At 44.3% G+C, this 6,232-nt stretch overlaps 1 non-coding gene across 1 annotated transcript; it reads right to left on the reverse strand.

Annotated features, from left to right (window-relative positions):
- Positions 1-1,617: 1,617 nt before the first annotated feature.
- LOC127207613 (small nucleolar RNA SNORA48) lies at positions 1,618-1,761 on the reverse strand. Its single transcript, XR_007832941.1, has one exon. It is a non-coding gene; the product is annotated as a small nucleolar RNA SNORA48 (small nucleolar RNA).
- Between the last annotated feature and the right edge of the window lie 4,471 nt (positions 1,762-6,232).

The raw sequence follows: 6,232 nt of genomic DNA on the forward strand, positions 1-6,232 counted from the left end.
CCCTTGGTCCTTACAACCACTCCCCCAAATAAACACACACACACACAAAGCATGAAAGCTGTAGTGTACCACAGTGTGCCCCCCACAGTGTATCGCTCTGCACATACATCTTCACTTGCAAATGTTCATTGCAATGAAGTCATTGGTCTGGCTCCAGACCTCTGACTACTGTGACACCATCAATATTTGATCCTCACTGGGACTCCTGGTTAATTCTTGTTGCCCTGTGTCATGGAGATCCTGTAGCTTTGGATCAGCAGAACTGGCCCTTACACACCTCCCAACCATTCACGCTTGATACAGGATTTCGGTGGGCCAACTCAAGAGTCCTTAATCTGGTCCTGGTAGCTGAGCTGGTAAATCGGCTGGTTCTCCCTTAACAGCAGCACCAAGATGAGCTCTCCAACACTGCTCTGGCTAGGCCATTCCATTCCACCACCAGCAGGAGGCAGAGTCAGCTCTCCTGCTCTCATGGTCCCAAGGGCTGGTCAGCCACACCCACTCATACCTCTAGAGCCATTTCTACTGTGCTGCCCAGCGGAAGCACAGGGTCTACTCTCCCAAGTGCTACAGCCTTTGAGAAGCTGGGCCAGCTCTCCTGCTCTCACACCTAGGGAATGGTTCCACCTGTGCCTTTGCCATCAGGGCCAGCTATACTGTGTTGCCAAGGCAAGGTATAGGGCCCACTCTCTCAAGTGCTACAGCCAGTGAGGAGACAGAGTTAGCTTTCCTGCTTTCATGACATCAGGGCCAGCTCTCCTGACTACCACAGGTGGCAAGGAATAGGGAGGGCACCACCCCTGCACCCTGCAGAGGAGTAGCAGGGCCATTTCTTTCTTGTTCACAACCTTGGGACTGGCTCAACTGCTCCTCCCCAACCAGGGCTAGGTCTACTTTCCCCAAGAGGGCTCTCTGCTGTTTCTGGTGAAAGGTGGAGCCAGCTCTCCAGAGTGCTGCCATAGCCAGTAAAGAGTGGGGCAGGACCAGTTCTTCTACACAGCCCTTAGACATTCGCGTGGTCACTACTATGCTCTGTAGTGTTAATATGAACTACTGACATCAATACTGACCCCTGCCACTGCATAGTCACAGACCCAGACATGGCTCTCAGAGGCAGCTTAGGCTAGAACCTCACCATGGGCCTAGGTAGCTGGGATAGCCACTTACAACAGGCTACTCCTCTCCACCCTTGAGTCTTTAGTTCTATCTCTCCTCCTAATGCTCAATCTGTTCTACTTCCTTTTCTCTCGTATCTGACCACCACATATTAAAACACTGTAGTGGCTCTTGTTGCAGGCTGGCCCCACTGCAGGCTGGTCTGGGGACTGGCAGGCCCCTGAGTGAAATCTACCTACCTCACTGAGAGGAGTGGCTGCAAGCTGGAAGGCAGGTCTATAGGTAGGATGATTGGGGGGGTAGGTCTCTGTCTGTCTTTCTCCACCCTGGCGGTAGGTAGGGCTGTGTGTGTCTATGGCCAGCTCCTGCCATAGAGCAGAGGGCATATCTTTAGCAATCTTTTCCCTGCCCACACAACATGGCATGGCAGAACACAGGTCTCTGTCTGTCTTCCTCCTCTAGCGCTGTGCTGCCTGGATTTGATTTACTTTGAAATGATTTTTATGAGTCCTAGGCATAAAATAGCTTTGGCCACCAAGCCAGGCATCAAACTGGGATGAACAAAGGTCTGCTATCTGCTCTGCCCCTGACTGAAATAAGAACAACTCCACCAACAAGGTGTCCCTTTGCCGATTGGCAAGGGGGGATGTCAAATCTTACCGCCCTTAAAGGTGCAATAAAATCACCTGCTTCTTGGAACCTTTTTATTGTTATGATCTAAGCAATGGATGTCACAAAGTCACACCATGCAACAGATGTCTCGTGAGATCTGTTTACTGGGTTAGAGGATTATACAGAGGCTGCCTCTGGGTGGGGGTGGAGGGAAAAAGAGAGTGGGGAGAAGAGGCATTGCTTTTTTCTAGCAGAATACTGTGCGTAGGGAAGATATGTTGTTTCAATAGAAAATTCCCAAATCATTCTATTTTACCAGTAAAGACTCAGGAGCCAGATGCTGGTGTGAATACCTTCTGGCTCAGAGAGTCAGAGAAAGCACCAAGCTGACCTTCCTACTCAGCTCACATCCCAGAAGGAAAAGGCCCCAAAGGCTCATTAGTTCAGCTGACAGCCCAGGAGGAAAAGGCCAAAAAATCCAAGGCCAAAGGCTTGCTAGCTCAAAGCCCAAAAAGCCAAAGGCCAAGGAACCGAGGAGCTACGGAACTAAGGCAAAGAGGCAAAAAACAAACAAACAAACAAACAAAAAAACCCAAAAAACAAAAAGCAAAACAACCCCCCAAAAACAAACAAAAACACCAAAAAACAAAAAACTCAAGATAAAAAGCTAAAGCCCCTTCTACATGCTGTCTTACATACCCCTCAATTCAAAGCTCCTCCTACTTTTTAATCTGTCAGCTGGTTTCTTTTTTTTTTACTTTTTTATTAATTTATTCTTGTTACATTTCAATGGTTATCCCATCCCTTGTATCCTCCCATTCTTCCCTCCCTCCCATTTTCCCCTTACTCCCCTCCCCTATGACTGTTCCTGAGGGGGATTGCCTCCCCCTGTATATGCTCATAGGGTATCAAGTCTCTTCTTGGTAACCTGCTATCCTTCCTCTGAGTGCCCTCAGGTCTCCCCCTCCAGGGGACATGGTCAAATATGAGGCACCAGAGTTCGTGTGACAATACAGGTGGTAAATTTTAAACCCCTACCCAGATCTAGTCAATGGACAGAACATTCTCCACAGTTGAGTGGAGAGTGGGGTATGACTGTCAGCTGGTTTCTTGCTCTGCCTCTTGACCTAGGGTTAACGTTATTAAATCCTGTGTACAGACAGCTCTTGCATTAGAAGTGTGTGTTAGGGCTGGCTGGACCACACCTTAATCCTGTTTACACTAAACAGGAAGTTCTTGGCTTAAAGGTTCGGGTAGGGCTCAACCAAAAGGGCTAAACAAAAGACAGGTTTCTACAACTCACAGTCTCAGGGATCACACTGGGATCAAATACCCTGTAACAAGGATATGTGACTCCTGGTAACAGTGGGAATGTGTCACAACTTGGCACCTGGTGATGACATACCCTGCTGTCCAGGGGTCCTTGAGGGCAGGCTGCTGGGGGTGCCTGGTTGCTACCATGTTTGTTATTCCAGGTTAAAGGAACATATGGAGCCAACTCTTATCCCAGTCACAGACAGACTTTATAATCTTAGCTCTGCATGGGTATAAGAATCCGCACGCAAAATCTTTTCATTTTTATGCTTTTTTTCAAATGTGAATTGATATTAAATTGATTCAAATAGACACTAGTTGCAAGATATTTTTTAAACTTTAGCCTAGTTATAGAATGTGGATCATAAAGTAGAGAAACCAATTTCATCCTTGGCTCTACCAGTCGGAGATATGGCCCTGATTAAGTCCTAACCAGGGCACAAATATTGTCAAACAACATACATATTAAACCTGTTTTTCTTCATAAACTACCAATGGAATGATAGACGTAAAGTGTGTGACACAAGGCTAGGACCATAGTTACATTAGCCAGTATGAACACAAAGTTCTTAATGAATAAATTTTTCAAGTGCGCATGGTGTGTTTTTTTTGTTTTTTGTTTTTTTTTGTTTTTTTCAGGCATTACAGCCCAAATAACTCATTTATTCAACAAACATATGTTGAGCTTAGAAATTCTTCTGGACAATGAAAGTGTAACAATAGAGTGGCAGAGAGGTTATAGTCTCAAGGGGCTGTGATAATGGTGGAACACGGTGACCCCCTAGGAGGATTATTGTCTTAGTGTTCATTGCTGTGAAGAGACACCATGACCAAGTTAATTCTTATAAAGAAAATCATTTAATTGGGGCCATTATTTCAGCATGGCAGGAAACATGGTGGCATGTGGTTTTGGAGGGGTAGCTGAGAGTTCTACATCCAGGTCTGCAGGCAGCAGGATGAGAGAGAGAACCACTGGGGGCTGGCTTGGGCTTCTGGAACCTCAAAGCCCACCCCCAGTGACACACTTCCTCGAAGAAGGCCACACCTCCTCCAATAAGGCCAGACTTCCAAATCCCTTCAAAGAGTGCTACTTCCTGGTGACCAACTGTTTAAATCTATGACTTAGAGGAACCATTCTTTTTCAAACCATCAGCTAATAGAATTTAGAGAAGCAGGTTGGTTTAGTCACTGTTCTATTGCTGTGAAAAACAAAAACAAAAACAAACAAACAACAACAACAAAACACCATGACCATAGCAACTTTTATTTTAAAACGGAGTTAGTTGAAGCTTGCTTACCATTTCAGAGGTTTAGTCCATTATCCTCTGTTGGAGCTTCTACGTGTTCAAGTGTCTGTTGCTTGTCCCCAGGATCCTTGTTGTGTTGTGGGTAGATTGTCACATATTCGGGATGATGCTGTGTGAACCTTGCCTCCCAAATTGTCCCAGATTGGATAATAAATGTTGCTAACAACCTATAGTAGGGCAGAGAGGGAAGTGGACGGCAGGACTTTCTAGGAGAAAGACACGAACACTGGGAAGAAGAAAGAGAAAAGGCCCTTTCACCAGGAGACATGAGAGGAGCCAGACATGATTAGGGGCCTGGAAGACATAGCTAGCCTCATGGCTAGATGGGGCTATGTGGTTGGGTTAACTTAGATGAGCTCGTTGAGAGTCTGCCCAGCTAAGGCCTATGCTTTGAAATATTAAGAGGACCTGGTATCTGTATTTTTATGGATGAAGGGCCACTAGGGTCATACAACAGTCCTCACGGCAGGGAGCATAGAGGCATGCGGGCAGATATGGTGCTGCAGCAAGCAGTGGATGAGAGTTCTACATCCAGATGTGCAAACAGCAGGAAGGGTCTCTAGGCTTGACAAGGGCTTTTGAATCCAGTGAAACACTTCCTCCAACAAGGCCACACCTCCTAACTCTTCGAATCCTTTCAAATAGTGCCGCTCTCTGGGGATTAAGCATTCAGATATATGAGCCCATGGGAACTATTATTATTTAACTGACACACTGGTCTTCAAAGAGGTGTGCCATTTCCAGTATTACCAGTGGAACAGACTCAGGCCATGAAAGATTAACCTAGTATTTACCATCGGGCCTTGTGTTTTAAAATGCTAATATTCATACAAGTAGGGAATTGCCTAGCATTCCTGTTATTGTTAGCGTAAAATTATAATGCCAGTCTCAGTTCATCGGAAGACTTGCTCTCTAAAGTAGAGTAGTTATAACTGACCTGACTCTTGAGCTACATTATAACCATGTGGTAAAAGTTGATTAATCACAACCTTAGCTTAGAATTGTCAGAAGCCCTGTTTCCCAATATCTCAAAATATACCTGTAGTATAAAGCAACATTTACTATGTAAATGAGCCTTGAAACAAATGACTATGTCTGTGGCCAATTGATTTTCAACATGGTTGCTAAGACTGCTCAATAGAGAAAGAATTAGCTCTTCAGTAAATGGGACTTTAAAAATTAAGGCATGTACCTGCTAAGAACGCAAGTTTAAATTTTAACCTCATAAGACATCTGGTGCCCATTATGACCTCCCTGGACTCCGCGTGCACATGTGGTAGGTAGACATATATGCATGCAAAACACCCAAGCCTATAAAATTAAATGAATATTTTTAATAATCAAACTTTGAAGCTGGGTTTTCTGGCACAGGCACGTAATTCAAGTACTTGTGAAATTGAAACAGGAACCACTAGAGTGTGACGCCAACCAAATAACAAGACCCTGTCACACACAGTCACACATGTACACACACATACACATACACATCATACAGTCTTCAATATGGAACACGGCTTACAAGAGAAATCATATCTTCTTCATCTTTCTAAGTGAAAAGCTGTGAATCTAACAATTAAACATTATGAATTGCAGTTGCAAGGCTAACATGCAATTTTTCTAAATTATCCATTGGTCTTAATATTTCAAGTGCTTAGGATAATAAACAGGGTTATAAGAATTATCTTTAATTTCTTCCTCGAAACACAAGAATTTAGTTCTGTTTCCTTTACTTCCGTTATTGTTCTGTGCATAGTTGGGTGCACCACTTGTCTGCATCATAAAAGCCGACTTGACTCTGAGTCAGGTGGATCAAATGGTAGCATAACATCTTTTTTTTTTTCATTAAAAATATATTGATTTTAATCTGGAAAATTCTATGTTAT

Source organism: Acomys russatus, chromosome 2 (assembly GCF_903995435.1).
Source record: "Acomys russatus chromosome 2, mAcoRus1.1, whole genome shotgun sequence".
Taxonomy (NCBI): Eukaryota; Metazoa; Chordata; class Mammalia; order Rodentia; family Muridae; genus Acomys; species Acomys russatus.